The sequence below is a fragment of the Malaclemys terrapin genome, chromosome 1 (assembly GCF_027887155.1).
Source record: "Malaclemys terrapin pileata isolate rMalTer1 chromosome 1, rMalTer1.hap1, whole genome shotgun sequence".
NCBI classification, from domain to species: domain Eukaryota; kingdom Metazoa; phylum Chordata; order Testudines; family Emydidae; genus Malaclemys; species Malaclemys terrapin.
Genome location: NC_071505.1, coordinates 171748074 through 171765782, shown reverse-complemented (window position 1 = coordinate 171765782; position 17709 = coordinate 171748074).

The following is a 17709-nucleotide window of genomic DNA, read 5'->3' as shown; positions in this document are numbered from 1 at the left end:
AACAATAATGAGCAGCACATAGTAAAAGGTGACCCAGAATTGTGAAGGAATATTTTCTTACCTAAGGATCAGAGCCTGAGTCACCATTGCCTTGAATCTTATTTACACCAAATCAGAGAGGTTGTGTTTTACACCCATTTTGCACTGCTACAACTGACTATGCATTATAATAGTAAATTGGGTCCTCTATTATCACATATCAGAGACAAAGAGAGAGACAATTTCCCTGTCTGGCCAGAAATTATGTAAAACCTGTCTGTGGAATGGAGCTAAACATAATTCTTTCTAAAGGAAATCTAAATACATCATTTTCTGACACATATAGTTTTCCCTAGTTTCAGTTTACCTGTTAATTTCTTATGTACCTATTTTAAGTGCACTCACTTTTAAGAATTCTTTGTGCTGTCTATCACAGATTTAATAAAAACATCCATTATTGAAAGGATTTCACACTACATGATAAAGGCATACAGACATCTTCAGGAAGGGGGGAAAAAAAACACATATTGCAGGGAATATTTTAAGACCCTTATGCTGCCAGCACCATGCATATGCTTAATGTTAAACACATTAATAGTCCTATTACAGTCACTCGGACTACTAAAAGCCTTCTCGAGAAGTATGTGTTCAGCATTTGCAGGATCAGGGCATATGTCCCTGAACATTCTTCCTTACTCTACATAACATTCAGTTTCCCTATTATTAGTATGGGAAAACGTTTTTAAGAACAAAGAAATGCTGGAAAACAATTTAAACAATTCTCTCAGAAAAAGCTTGCCTCAGTTGGAGTTACTGCAAGCTTGATTGTTTCTTTGAAAAAAAAAAAAGTGCCAATTCTGGGAGATAGGACTGGATTTCAGGGCTCTTGAGTTTATAACTGAAGAAAAGAAACCTTTTAAATTATATTTAAAAGGTGCTTTATAAACCTAAAAAAGTCCGTAAGGAAACAACTGAGCAATCAAGGATACACCAGTGAAAAATCTGAAACATTCCAGTTTAGAAAATGGGTGAAACGAAGGGGGGGAAAATCATGTGGGGGGGGGAATAAAAAAGGATTGAGGGCAAGATCGTTAAATTGGAAGACAGCGCCTCAGCTCATGCCAACCAGAGCTCTCAGTAAGAGCTGGGCCAAGGGAATACTGTAACTGGTTACTTATTAGAGACTGAAGTGGGAATAAAAGAGTTAGGGAAAAAAAATTAAACTGAAGCAAATGGCGGGGGGGGGGGGGGGGAAATACTTGGCAAGTAGCCAAGCAGTAAGCAAGGGAAAGCAAGGTTGTACCAGGGGAGCTAACGTGGAACCAAGCATGAAACCCAAAAGGAGACACACACAGACCTTAAAGAACAAGAAATCCAGCTTCAGGGGAATTCATAGACCAGTAGAAATACCACATGACAAACTGCCTAAGGAGAAAGTGCACATACTTAAAGAGATGCTGATGCTTTTGGAGACAAAAGTTGGGAGGGGGGGGAAGAGATAGAAAGATTCTGATTTTGAATCCCTGAAGGGAACATTAAACTTAAAAATCTAGTCAGGCACAGTAAGGCAGAGCCCATTTGTACATTCTGTGGTTGGAACAAATATTCAGCACTGAAACAGATTACAACTATTAATAGTTTTAAAGTTAATTCTTTATAGAAATTTATAAGATTAGATGAAGTAGATGGAATGAGCTAAGTTGTTACTTTTAGGATTCCCAGACAGTATGAAATAAACTTTTCCCCAGTGCTGTCCTGTCTCCCTGATGAAAGGACTGGCTAAACATAAATACTAAAGCAACCTTCCCACAGTGCCACAGTTTTACTTGCAGGATTTTTTTTATTATTATTATTTTATGTTTTCTGATTGTTGTGTTGGGAGCCTCTAGGTCTTCTGCAATTGCAGATTCTTAGGTGACCTGCTTTACCTCAGAACACACAAATGGATGGCCCTCCCACCAAATGGAAAGAAAAGATGTGAGGTATCTCTGAAGTGGAGAGCCAAGAAAGGTCACTGTCTATATGACTCCTGGTACTAGGTGTGTTCCTCAGAGATATGCTCTAAAAAACACTTCCTCACCCATTACAAAAATCCATTCAGGGTCTATACATTACAGTGTACTTTTGTGCCCACCTCCCCAACCATTGCAATATCTGAATGCCTTACAATCCTAAACATGTATTCACTTGTGAGGTAGTGAAGTGCTATTATTCTGATTTTGTAGTTGGAGAACTTAGGCACAGAGAGAGCCTAGATGTCTTACCCAAGATCATGGACAGAGCAAGGAACTGAAGCTGGGTCTCCACATCCTAAGGTACACCCTGACTACTGGACAATCCTTCCTCCCAGATTGCTAAATGAGGGTGAAGGAAAATGTCAAATATAGGTTTTTTTGTCTCTAACTCTGGAAATACATTTTAAAACAGGCACTTGTAGAGAAGAAAGTGTTGGGTACTCACTCATTGCCACAAACTATATCTGTTGCCTTTAAAAAAAAACAAAAAACACCCAACCTAACCTAACACCACACTCTGCCTGCACTCTACCTGATTGTGCAGCTCTGGGAAGCTTAGCACTACTTTGGACAGTTATGTGCAGCTCTTCACAGATGAAGTTAAAAATAGAGTTTCACCTCTTCCTCAGCTTCTCCCGCACACCTGTAAATGAGGTCTGGTTTCTTGTCTCTGGTTCAGGCCTGCTTTGTCATTATTCTGAAAGTCTGTTCAATTGAAGTAAAGGAGTAAAAGGTATTAAGAGTAAAACTAATAGAGTTTTCCAGGTTTGCTTTAGGCTATGGGTCATTCCAGGCTTTGGAGCAGCCTTGGATCTATAAAATAGAAGCGTGGCTAAAACCACCTTAACCCTACTCCTTTCAGCACCATCCAAGAAGTACATATGGAATATGGTCTTTGACTTCTAGTCCCAGCTCTTCCAAAAGGGAGAGATTGCACAAGGCCAGTTACCCCATCCATAAAATGATGAGATTAATACTTGCCTATCTTCTAATATACAAGTATGAGGGCATGCTCAATAATAAGAGTTATGAAGTACAGCACCAGTCAGTGAAAGAATTGTTTCTTCCTTGAATCTTCCAGTGAACATTGTCCATAGCCAAAGGGAAAGTAGTATGATAAGTGGGACTGGAGAAAGAGGGTCAGGTTACAGGAGGAACCTAGTTTGCTGTGAGCTCAAGAACGCAAGCAGGTGGCTAAGCTACTACCAAATACATGCCTCTCAGCATGAAATGCAAGCCTCTATTCCTAGTTCGTTATGATCTCTCTTCTCCCTGTCTGCTGCATCACTGATTGCTAAGGAAACAGTGGGCCTGGGGGCAGTGGTGACTGTTGCACCATTCCCCAGCCCTCCAGAATGCTAGCCCAATGCCTAAGAGCATGGTCTGCATGGCATGTAGGAAGCTCTGAGTGACTGGAACATACTTTGTGTAAATGGAATGTTCAGAAATTTTAGCTATATGATTAACAATCTCTACATAATGTACCAATTATGATTTTAAAAGTCTTATAATTCAAAGCCACTTTGGATGGATTTTCATGGGGACTGCAAAACACAAACTTTCTGACTTCAGGACTAACCCCTCTATCATGTTTCAAATTCCTACTGCTAACCCTGAAGGTGCTAAAGGGTTTAATAAAAATAGGAATTTTTTGCTTAAAAAAAAATTGCAAAAGCTACCTATTTTTCCCTAATTTATTTCTTATAAATGGTTCGATCATTTGTGCTTAAACTCTCCCAAAACAGTTAAACTGAGATAGAAAGCAAGCATGGAAAATTTTGACCTGAAGGTTAAAATTTGGCAAAGTTATAAACAACTGAAAACAGAGGCTGTTTAGCAAACGTGTTTGTCAACCATAACTCTAAGCTTCACTATCAGCTCTGCTTATAATGAAGAAGATGTAGACTTGAAAGACAAGATTGCACAAATACCCGTGACTGTCTCTCCTGACATTTACTTATTTCAGAACATAAAAAACAACTTACAAGAGGCATTCACACACATACACAGTTTTATAAATAGAATTATTGTGAAGGGCCATTGTCCATAACTCCAAACCTATTCAAAAAATCACTCCCAACACGGATATAAACTTATCAGGTCTGGCTATAGTGGTAAGGGCTTTTCACTATTCTAACTAGCATATTTTTTATTTTTTAAATTCTGAATCCATTTTTATTTATGTAACATCTCCCCACAAAAAAGGAAAAACATAACAGGGACTGAGCACCTTGAAGGGAGGAAGTAGCTGTATCCAGTTAACAAACAGTCACGTTAGGGCTGCAGCTGCTTGACTCTCACAAATTTTTAAAAGGCAGAGCCAGAAGAGAGATGATGTGGAAAAAGTTTCTATAAAAGAAGGTGATCCTGCACTAAGGAGAATTAATAGGGCAAACAGATTGTGTTGCTGAGGGAAAATCTCCATCTGTGTTTCTTTAACCCAACTTTTTTCAATAACTGTGCAAATGACAGAGGAAATTCTTTGTCTCTATGAAGTTATCACATGACTGCAGGCCTCAATGATTGCTACTACCATCAGCAGTAACGTACTATCAAGAGAAATGTTCATTTTTTGTGATTAGGATGTACTGACTCAGAACATGCTGGATACTGTTTTATATATATATATATATATATCTGTCATGTTACCACTCTCTTGCTGGTGTGCTGTTTCTCTAGTGTTTGTCTATCACCATTCGTTATCATTTGAACAGTTTACATTTGGCTCAATTTTTCAAATTATCTCTGCAACCAGAAGGCCTGGAGGCTTCTTTATTCTTATTTATTTATTTTAATTATACACTTTAAAACTTGGTTTTAGTGCACAAGATAATAACCTTCACTGAACCAGCATAAATTCACCCTAGGAGGGCTAATAAAACTCACTAGTTTTCACAAATGGGCCAATTTAGTACCCAATTTTCAGCAACCTATACTCTATGTCATCCATAGTGTTTATAAACATGTGCAATGAAAGCTCAGAGTTCTCAAAAGTTCAAGGGAAAAAAAAAGGGAGGCCAAACTTTTAAGTCCTCATTCAGCTTTTATTCTTCATTTTCTCAGCCGGTGTCCGATTAAGAACTAGGGAACTTGGCCCTGAGTGAGGAAATCCACAACTAGCCACCTTAAATGACCTCATCCCACACTAGTATCACTAGCCCTGTAGTCTCTGAGCACAAGAGCTCTCATTGTGCCTGAATCCTGTATAAATGCACAGGATGGAAGGGTGTGCAGTCAGCTATATTTTCCCCTCATCCTCCTGCTGCAGGAGCTGGTCACTATCTCACTATCTATAGTTGGAGCTAGGGGTGTGATTCCCAACTTGCATAGACATAAGCTGGCTTTCATTGGAGTTATAATACGGCAAATGAAAGGATTGCATGGGTAGTGGCAAGGAAAGGCATGGGCTAGCCTCCCCAAGTACAAACCCACCGACACCCTGTGGGTATATATTAGGGGTGGGGAGGGATAGCTCAGTGGTTTGAGTTTTGGCCTGCTAAACCCAGGGTTGTGAGTCCAATCCTTGAGGGGAACACTTAGGGATCTGGGGCAAAATCAGTACTTGGTCCTGCTAGTGAAGGCAGGGAGCTGGACTCAATGACCTTTCAAGGTCCCTTCCAGTTCTAGGAGATAGGATATCTCCATTAATTTAAAGGGGTGGCTAGCTCTTGTTGCTGCAATATGATTTTTAATGTGCTGGCTACTTGAATTGAATTAGTTTGACCTGTATAAGACAAGCGAAATATTTCCAAAATATTCCTTTTTGGACGAGAATTGCCATTGTGGGTCCAAAATATGAGGGAGGCAATATAAGCAGTAGATGCCCCGCTGTATATGTCCTGAATCAGATAATCAGAAAGGGATGTAGAAAGCCATATTCTGTTAAAGAAAAGAAAATTAAGAGTGCAGTATGTTTAAGTTGTAATATTTTGATTCCAAAATGTTTCTGTAAACTGCATTCAATGTCTAGAAATTATTATCAGTATTAATTTACTTCTTTAAATTGACTATTTTCCTGTTACTTCAATTCACTAAGAAAAAACTCCTTTTTTAACTTTGTTTTGTTTTTACACACACACACACACACAGTGGACGAGACGATTTGATGATACTTACAGAAAATGACAGGCTTTTTTTTTTAAAATGGAGAACTCATTAGTTCTTTGGAAATGACACCAATCATACAATAACTCACATTACTGCTACTGCATTGTGCCCTGTAAATTAGGTGAGGATTATGTTCACTACTGTTCCAAATCTGATCTTCATATTTAGAAGAGGATTTGAAAAATGAGAACCGAAGTTTCACCAGCATCTTCTACTTTGACAAATATACTTTTCAGTTCTTTTCCAACATTGCTAAGAAAGTCAGGCAAACTGGACAGTGAAGGAATTTTCATTATTTTATAGAAATGGGTCTGGATGAAAATACCACATCTGAACACTGATGCTTTGACGATTTCAAGTCTAGAACCACTTACTGAGGCTGACATACCTTTGTAAGGGACCATAGCAAAACCCTAGATTCAAGTGTCTTCAAACTTCAGGGAAGTTTGGAGCTAGATTCATATCCAAACATCATACCTGAAACCTATTTCTTATTATTGGCAATAGTCAGAAGCATGCTACTGGTGATCAAAATAAATGTTTACATTACAGTTTAAATTGGTAGGGGTGTGGAGGAGTCAAAGGAGAGGTTGCTGGAGTGTCAGATTTGATCTTAAGATTCACACTCCACTTTCACTTCTTAAGGGATCCCTTTGGATATCACCAAGAGTCTACAGGAATGTAAAGTTCTTGAAACCAGGGGATTAAGTCCGGGTGCTCACAGTTTAACTGATATAAATTATATTTATCTGATTTAATGGTAGTTATATGAGAAACTACTGAGTCTCCTCCTCTTTCTTAGTTATGATACATATTTTGTATCCACTTGCTCTGGTGAAGGATTTCATTATAACACACCTACAACTCCTAACAAAGCAAACAGTTAAGATACTTACCCAGGAAAATTACAATAGCAAAAGAAATCCAGAAGTACAAACACCTAAGAGATAAAACTGTGCTAGCAAACTGATGTGAGAGTAAAGAAACCATTATTAGCATTGCTCAAATAGGAGTGTGGTGATGGGGTGAAGGGAAGAATAATAGGTGTACAGGTGGTTATGCTATATCCTACTTATTGTTGCCAGTTGAAAATTCACATTTTTGGAGGTCATAGTACTATTCCCACCCCTGCCCCAAATTTCAGACCTAGCAATTAGATATTCATCAATGTTCATCATGATCTACTTTATGATTCTCTTCTAATCCCAATGGCAAATGTGGTCACTTAACTAAAGTACATTATTTTTGCTTCTAGTGTTTTTTTCTTGCCCCTCTCCATTCTCAAACCTGCTTCCAGAGCATACAGAAACGTACCAGACACTTACATCATGTTTAATAATGAAAATCCTTTATGGCAGCCAGTAACTAACTTGTATTTTATACAACTGCTTCAAGAATACCTAAAAGCTTCTTTAAATTGTATCCAGATACAACAGGCAAGGCACAAAACTATAGAGTGGTTTGCATCTATGCTAAAGACTATAACCAGTGCCATGCTTCTCATTCAAGCTGGGAATGCAAGCTATAAATGCAGCCCCTTTTCTATTTGTGAATTATCCCCAAAGAGCCTTAGTGTTTTGGAGTTGTGTGTGTTTGTTTGTTTTACAAATTTAATCATTCATAATTTGATAAACAGCTTGTGAGAACATAATTTTGCAATAAGTGAAATTCAGCCCCTGTGCAGAAGACTAGCACAGGACCTGACCCTGAAGCCACAAATTGGGCTTAAGTGGCAAATAAACTCTGCAGTGGTCCTCACCCTCATGTTTGCTTCAAGTATTCATTAGTCACAATGTGATTGATCACTCGAGTCAAATGACAATGTTTGTTATCTAACCAGATGACTCCCAAGCCTACACAGAGCTTTCAACTTGGACTTCTTGAAAGTGACGAGTGTGAATATATTTGCATTGTGAATACAAATTTGCAGAAGAAAACATGACACTTTTCTTACAAACAGATTTGTCTGACTACTTGCAGACAGCAAAGAAATAGGTCACAAATATTATAAAGGAAATGCTGTTTTATTTGAATGCATTTTCAAACACACATTTTTGTAGTATTGGTTCTGCTCTACTCTGATAAAAAACATGAAAAACTGCAAATAGTCAGCATAATATGGCCCCTGGTTCAGCAAGGTATTTAAGCATGTTCCTATCTTTAAGCATGACTGGTTCAAGTGAAAATCAGTCATGCAGGATGATCAGCAAAGTCAATGGGACTTCTCATACTTAAGTTAGGCAATTGCAGAACTGGGGCCTAAATGAGCAGTTGGTAAATTACCTGACAAAAAATATTGTATGGCTTGATTTTAGCTATAAATGCAGCTTTAGCTCTCAGTTATACCAATTTAAATATGTGGTAATTATTTCAATGGGACTGCTGCAAATTTACACCAGTGTAACAGAGCAGAATGTGGCTTTATATTATTGGAGGTCAAGCGGTATGGCAAGAAATACAAAACTTGGCTGAAATAAGCTGATTTGAAAGCCTCTATAAATGTTACCCAACATTCTTGTAAGAAAGAGAAACCTAGATTACATCCTCAAAGTTGTTCAGCATCTGCAACCGAGTTTTCTGCAGCATAAAGATGCTTGTAGAAATGGAATTTGAAAAGACCGGCAATATGGATTTCCTTATGCATTCTATACAGATCGGTATATGAGGTACAAGTCTACCTAAGAAAGATAATCTTCTTATAATATTTAGTTGGTTAACTAAACCAACAGTTATTGTGTTTTTAAGTATCATGATTTATCAATAAGATCTCCAATCTGATTAATTCTAGCCTGATGTTAGTGCTACCAAAAAGATTTTTAAACAATCAATTATAACTAAAGAGCTTACCCAGATTGATGCATCTGTGGCCCCTGGAAGCTTAACCTTGAAGTTGTGTCCTATTCAATGAATGGTTGAAGAGTGTCCTTTAAAATTAAATTTCCAGATAGTGACTTTGGTATTAACATAGTAAGTAGAAGACTAATTGAGGAGGTTTTATATGTAGACAGGCTGACTTGCCTTGAGTTTTTAACTTTTACCAGGGAATTCATTCAGAATGCCATAGATTGCATTTCATACAGTATATAACTGAGAATGAATATATATATATATTATATCCATTCCTTAGAAATATATTCAGTATCCATCACATGAGCATTGGACACCTTTCAATATTAAAAATAGAGCTCTACTTTCTCAAGGGGAGCTAATACCTCACCTTCTTACCAGTAATGGCCCAAAACTTTGTGCTTAATCCATGAATATCATGGGCCTATCTTGCAGGTGCCTGAAAACAGCTCTGCAAGCCACACCCCAGTTATCAAAATTGAATTAAACTCAACCAGAGGAGATAGTGCATGTATTCCCTCCTGCTCTAACACCGTTCTCTTGGAATATGACATACGTCAGTTCAAAATAATTTGACCTTATCTGTGAAGTCATCGAAAACACCTCATAAATCAATATAGTAATTTTGGGCCAAATCGTGGGACTTGAGTCTAATCTCACACCAATTTTACACTGGTGTAATGCCATGGACTTCAATAGTGCTAGGCTGATTCTTACCCATGTTACAGAAAGAGGACTGCTGTTGATGGTACCCAATTCATCTATTCAGGAGAGCCATAGGGTTAGGCAAATAAGGAATTATCCTCCCCACAAGCTTTAGTTCAATACTTCTGTTGTGGGTTTGGCCCCTCTGCCATGAAGAAACTGTCACCCCTTCCCCATAGAAAAATGGAATATCTCCAAAATTACTAAAATACTAACTGGGGACTATTTAATGCTAAAGATGCCACTTAAAAAATTACAACTAGAAAAAATACAGTCCCCAAGTTTCTAGACGTCCAGTACAAAATTGGTGATTGCAGGAAATTAATGGTCTGTTTTCACCAGTTTAAGATTCAGTTACACACTTCATAGACTTCTATGGTCTAGAACTGGCTAAACTCACAGAAGGTTATGTGGTTACTGTGATATAGTAGATACAAGGCCAAGGGTCTTAATTAGGTAAATAGTGTGCTTGTCTCACAATAGCTGCAATGTTTGAAATATGTGATTTCATTACGGAATGCTATTGTTTCAGAAGAAGCAAGAGTAAGAAGGCCAATAAGATCCTAAATATATTGTTCTTGTCCCATTTGTGTGGGATTAGATTTTTCTCTCACTCCTGCCTTACGTTTCATAGTTATTTGCAGTGTTCTCTCATATATCCTGGGACAAACATGGCTTCAAGGTGGGCGAGTCTCATCCAGCACACTAAATGCACCACCAACAACTATATGGATGACATGAGACAATTACTACACTCTTGAATGAACCCACACTGAAAACTGGTTAAAGACAAAAAATACCCTATCGCTGTGAGTGAACAATTTTTACAAAACTATCATTCCATAGCTGACCTCTCAGTTCTCATCCTCAAGGAAACCTGCACACCACCTTCAAAAGATGACCCTGACAGTTTAAATTCATAAATGTTGCTATACACTAAAAATTATGGTCTTAATAAAGACACTGGATTTATGACTTATTACAACAATCTGTAACCCACTAGCTTCCCGTTTTTGTCCTATGTCTGTGAGTGTGTCAACAAGCCACTTCCCCTTGAATAGTCCCTTAATAGGTGTGTTAACTTCTTCTGCTAAAAGGCAACAGAGGGTCCTGTGACTTTAAGACTAACAGAAGTATTGGGAGCATAAGCTTTCGTGGGTAAGAACCTCACTTCTTCAGATGCAAGTAATGGAAATTTCCAGAGGCAGGTATAAATCAGAATGGAGATAACGAGGTTAGTTCAATCAGGGAGGGTGAGGTGCTCTGCTAGCAGTTGAGGTGTGAACACCAAGGGAGGAGAAACTGCTTCTGTAGTTGGATAGCCATTCACAGTCTTTGTTTAATCCTGATCTGATGGTGTCAAATTTGCAAATGAACTGGAGCTCAGCAGTTTCTCTTTGGAGTCTGGTCCTGAAGTTTTTTTGCTGTAAGATGGCTACCTTTACATCTGCTATTGTGTGGCCAGGGAGATTGAAGTGTTCTCCTACAGGTTTTTGTATATTGCCATTCCTGATATCTGACTTGTGTCCATTTATCCTCTTGTGTAGTGACTGTCAAGTTTGGCCAATGTACATAGCAGAGGGGCATTGCTGGCACATGATGGCATATATAACATTGGTGGACATGCAGGTGAATGAGCCGGTGATGTTGTAGCTGATCTGGTTAGGTCCTGTGATGGTGTTGCTGGTGTAGATATGTGGGCAGAGTTGGCATCGAGGTTTGTTGCATGGGTTGGTTCTTGAGTTAGAGTTGTTATGGTGCAGTGTGTGGTTGCTGGTGAGAATATGCTTAAGGTTGGCGGGTTGTCTGTGAGGGTATCGTAGTTTTGAGAATGCTTGGTGAAGATCTTGTAGGTGTTGGTCTCTGTCTGAGGGGTTGGAGCAGATGCGGTTGTACCTCAGCGCTTGGCTATAGACGATGGATCGTGTGGTGTGTCCGGGGTGGAAGCTGGAGGCATAAAGGTAGGCGTAGCAGTCGGTGGGTTTTCGGTATAGGGTATTCTTCTGCTAAACAATCTGTCCCACCTAGTATTTAGCTGTGACACTCCCAGACCTGAAAAAGAACTCTGTGTAGCTTAAAAGCTTGTTTCTATCACAAACAGAAACTGGTCCAGTAAAAGATATCTCGCCCACCTTGTTGCTCTTATGTTCAATAGACCATACATCATAACCTCCCCCAAACCAAACAGAATCAATAATATTTTCTCTTTGTGCTACTACATGCAGCTCTGAGAATGCTGGGAAATAAAATGGAAGTAATATACTCTGAGATATCTATGGAAGAAAACAAATAAGTATCATTATTCTAATTAGCTGGTGAAGTAGTTTGTTTTTCTCCTGCTATAATTTTCTGAAACCGGGCTATTCTCTCCTTAACAAATATACAGCTATTGATACAGACATATGCAATACTAGCTCTACAAAAAAGGGGAGTGCTTTATAATTAATTAAAACATACCATCAAAGGTATCTCTTATGGCACAAGAACATCTTTGCTGTATGGGAGTCAGAACTAGGGTTTTGTTTCAAAGTTCTCTCACAGGACTGTACTTTTATACCATCAGGGATACCTCTGATGGTATGTATTAATTTATATTGGCAGCAAGCTTTGGAAGACAGCCATTAGCCAGTTTGCAAGTACAGAGTGTGCAGCTACAGATGTTGTAGCAGCAGGTCTGGAAAATCAGGAACCTGGGGGAAGAGGGGGGAGAAATGATATGGACTTGATCTTTTTAACCTTTATCTATAAATTTCTAAAATACACTCATCACACTACTCCCTGGATGAATATATAGACTTAAAACTATATGAATACAGATTATTATTATTGTTATTAACAACATTAAACTAAATCACTCCATAAATTAAACTAAAATTGCATAGAACTAGAATGCTAAAATCATTCCAGATTCTGGTATTTACAAACTTCATTGATAACTTTTGTTTATTTAAAAGAAAAAAAATAGCATTCAGAAAAATCCCAGCATTAAAATTATGAAATCAAGTAGTCAGAAGCAAGAAGCACAACTTGGCTTATTTAATAAATCTCAATAAGAGAGATTTCCCTTGGGAAATGGCATTGTTTCATAATTCTATTGTTGGTAATAGTATTAGGTTCCATGTATGTTCTCTTCTGAATATATGTTGTAAAATAAGCCACCTTGTTTAAATTTAAGAAAATGCTTCATTTTGCGTACTTGTCCCAGATGTATTCTGTTTTTAGGCATATTAGCTGTGTTCCAGGCACATCACCTTTTTTGCCCCCCACCCTTTTTTTTGTTTGTTTTTTTGTTTTTGTTTTTGATTGAGAACCCAAAATAGAAGTATCTCTGAACATGCAGCAGAGCATCAGACAAGGCCATTGAAAAGATGCTGTTGGGGATGAGGACCTAGGATTTTTTGAAGAGATATCCTAATAAATACATTTATTTGTTAATCTCTGGCGCTTACTACTGAATGATACCAGGGGAGTTAGCATTGCCATAATACTTTAATGCAAAGGTGAAAAGTATGATGTAAACCAGGGGTCAGCAATGTTCGGCATGCAGCTCGCCAGGCTAAGCACCCTGGCGGGCCAGGCCAGTTTATTTACCTGCTGATGTGGCAGGTTCGGCCGATTGCGGCCCCACTCGCCGCGGTTCACCGTCCCGGGCCAATGGGGGCGGCGGGAAGCGGCGCAGGCAAGCGATGTGCTGGCCGTGGCTTCCCACCACCCCCATTATCCCGGGACGGTGAACCGCGGCCAGTGGGGGCCGCGATCGGCTGAACCTGCCACGTCAGCAGGTAAATAAACTGTCCTGGCCCGCTAGGGTGCTTACCCTGGCAAGCCGTGTGCCGAATGTTGCCGACTCCTGATGTATACAATGGCATGATCTGGAGTAAGGAAAAATGAATTAGAGTCAGGGATGGATACAATACAAAAGAACAGTGAAATGAAAACTCTACCAGGCATAGATAAGATTGAATGTTTATGGGATCCTACACTGAGGAGTGACCTTATTTAGGAATTCTATGTAGGCGCCTCTCCCAGTTACTGACCAATTATCCATAAAATCCATATCTGTTCCTGACCCGAATTAAAGTCAAAGATATAATTTAGACTAAAAATAACTTTAAGACTCAGTTTATTCAGTCTAGATATCCCAAATTTGAAAATTAATTAATTTAAATTGTTTATACTCCACCCTAACCCAACTGAAACCAATTCCAATAAGAAATTATGTTAACTCTTATTATTATTAATGCATATCTTTAAATTAACCCACTGGATTGCCAGTCACATACTTCACCTTTTGGGATCTGGATTGTGAGTTTCAATGGTAGGGGCAAAATGTGTCTTGGAGTTGTTACCCCATCAGGTAGTGGCACAGGAAATAATATGATTTTGCAGTCTGAGAGTTATTAGTTTAAGTAGTGTAATGGCATCGATATATACAGGGCCATGTGTAAGGAAAATGAAGTCAAACAAGATAAAAATTTACTTTATTTTTGCAATCTTGCTCATGCAGACATAACTTGAAATATAATGGATTAACATTACCATTTTAAATGGAATTTTGCATGTCCTGCTTTTTATTACTTTGGCCAACCCTCCCTCCTCCTACTCCCACATAGGCAAAAGTTACAGAAGGTCTTTAGAAGTTTAAACCAATATTAAATTCATTATTAGTCTCAAATTTGGAAGCTTTAATGTTCGAATTCATAGCTATCAATCCCACAGAGAAACAGTTCCTTTTAAAAGACTGCCAGCTCCATTCAGGGAATACTTAAATGGTGTTCTAGCTAATAATTTAACAGTTCAAAAACAGAACTTTGAAATGAATTATGATTTTAGAGCACACTAAGGATGTTTAAAAAGTTCTCCAAGGTACAAACAATAGACTTAGTGGTTGTTTAACACATTTCAAGATCATGCAATTATGGATGGAAGCTTCAGATGGTTTAATTCTTAAAAGCTGAACAATAAGCTTTTATTTAATCATAAAAAATTAAAGTCAGAAGAAGCAGAACTGTTTTAGATCCCAACTCACTGAGGGAACATACATGTAAACTTACACTGCAAACACATTTACATTTTAAAACAGAATGCTGTGGGGGCCAGACTACATCTGCAGGAATGCAAGATGGCTCAATGATCCACTGCCTGGGGCAAGGCACAACTGCTGCAACTACACTCCCTGACTGTGAATCTAACACTGTTGCCAGCACTAGAGTGTCCAAGTGGAAAAGCACCACTGTTCCTCCCCATTGAGCAGTGGAGCTGGGCCAGTGCAGAGAAGCACACATGCTCACAATGTAAAGAGTGGTGGTGCACAACTCCAGAACTTCTGGTGAAATTCTAGCAGAGTCAGCCAGAATGCCCTTGGGGAGAATCGCTGCTGCACGGCCTATATGTGTCCCTAAAGAAGGTTGTGGCTTCAAAGCTCCATTTAGACCTGTATTTCAAAATATGATCTTTTGTTTACTTGCCAAGTCCTGTGAGCTCAGTTCTGTGTTTCTCCTACAACAGATGGAGATAGATTCATAGGAGTTAAAGATGAAAAATACCTATTTGGAAATTTTGTCCATCCTCTGCCAGTGCCAGATTGTGTTGTAGGAAACAGTCAGACTGGCTGGGTCACAGGCCAAAAATACTACTCTACCAGGATAGACACCAATAGGCATGCAAGAGTGTAATCTGCAGAGTGTGTTTTAATGGGTTGTAATTCTGGTAGCACATGAGGTATCATGCTTTGAAAGGTGCACAGACCTTTTAGACCAGGCAAAAGACCAGAAAATTTACCAGAAAAGAAAGGATGCCTACAGCATCCTAGGCTATGCCACATTTGCTCAAGCAATAGGGACTGGAAGAGTTGGGGAACCTTGATGGATGAGCATGAGAAGTAGAGAAGGCTCAGTACACTATGAACTCATAAGAGCTTACATTGTTGCCAACTCTTGCAATGTTATTATGTGTCTCCTAATAGTTGGTATTTTTCTTGAAGTCCCAGTTCTTGGAATCATGTGATTACATGAGAATTTCCACTTCTTTTTTAAGTTTCCAATTCTCACGGTTGTGGAGACAAGCTAGAAAATGTTAACTGAGTGCACGCTAAAGCCTCTAAAACCCAAAGGTCAGTAGACAGAATCCCCAAAATGTATTAGATAAAGAAATAAGTATCCATCAGATAAGTTAAGCTAATTTCATGATTTCGGGGCCTGACTCATGATTTTTGAATTGATAATACTAAGCTTGGGTGAGCGGAGGTATTTGAAGTTGAGTGGGGCTGGAGTAGGCAAGGCAAGGGGAATCCTGTAGCCAGAGGCTGAGTGAGAAAGGAAGCTGGGGTGAGGAGGTGGAGTTGGGGCAGCCAAAAGTTGCTCTCCTACGTTTTCAGTGTTTTTAGGACTGAAACTAGGAGTTGGGGACAGCAATATTTGGGAAGTCAAGGCCTCAAGGTTCTAGGGAAAGATAAGGGAGATTCAGGCCCCCTCAGAAAGTTGCTTAAGCATTTAGCTGCCTGGTATTAGCAATCCAAACCAGATATGATAATGGGCACTAGATCTGACATAAGTCTTTGAATCCACTCCCCATCCCCCCCCAAAAATGTCAGGGCATGTGGGGATGGAGCAAGTTTTCTAGTGTTATTCGTGTGTGAGCATTCAATTTGGTTCACATAGGTGATCACATTCAGTCCAATATTTATAGATCACATACCTATCACATATATTTTTGTTCCCCATGGGGTTATTTTAAGAGGTGATTCATTTAGTTATTTTTGGTGGTTGTATAACACTGGCTGAGAAGGGTTGGCAGGTGAAAGATTGAATTTCCCAGGGAAGCATTGCATCCCCACTCTTTGCTGGGTATTGGTCAGAACTCACTAATTGGATAAGTGGAAAGTTTCAGAGTGAAACAGGGGAAAATGTAACATGCTAATTATGGTTAGCTAGCAGTTGGCCACTAGATGTTCTGAGCCAGATAAAAGGAGAAACTGGGTAAGCAATAAGAAGTGTTTTCCTCACAGGCTAATAGGAACTAAAGTTTTCAGACTATACTTAGGCTTGGCAGAATTTGATTCTTATCTTTATCATTCCAATGGATAATGTTTATTGTTAAGCATTTTTTCCAATTTTTATGTATTTAAAGTTTCATAGTTGAGGTAAATTATGGGGGAGGGGAGTGCCAGATAATAATAATTGACAGTAGATTCTGAGATTCATAAAGTTAAAGATTTATAAGTGTTAAAACAAACTGACAATATTACCTCAAAATATATTAAACCATGATCCTTAATTAATTATTTAATAAGTTCTCAAGCAGCAGTTTTCTTACTTTTCCTTTTGCATGTGTACAGTTAAATTGATGCTTGACATTTACCAATAAAAAAAATCCCAACAAGCCTAGATATACTGTAAAAACTGCAGATGAATGCACTCTGAATTTGTTTGGATTGGCTTATTTCACACGGGAAGTTTAGCTGTGGAATAGGGCAGTCGTTAATAAAGCAGAGTGAATGTGATGGGCTTTCTGCATTTCTTCTTACATTTAGTAAACCATATTGAACACTACCTTTGAAAATCACTTCTATTATCATCTCCCAGCATTTGCTAATGTGAGGTGCTACTCTTTCCTTCTCCCTTTCACTACATATTCATCTGAACTAAAGAGTTGACACTTGTATCACCTGCCACCCATGGCAGCAAAAGACCATGCCTTATATTCACCTCTGCTGTCTAGGGTATTGATAACTAGGTTCATTTATGCTATCTTTGTTGAACTGAGATATGGGTTTGTTTGTCAAACAATATTTTGTATTGCTATGGGTACGCTGAGTAATGTGTTCTGGAAACTTAAAACCAGAATTGAGCAAATAGAGAAAAAAGTCTTCCATGAATATTTATTCATCTCTGTTTGACTATGCTTACAGCCTTTGTGTGTTTGTCCTCTTGCAAACAAACCCACCCCAATGCCAGTATGCTGGATTTAGGAGATAACCAAGCAAAGTGGGGAGTCCCCACCTTAATAAGAGAAGTGAAGAGCAGAATCCTCTGTGTTCAGCACTTGGATGCTAGAC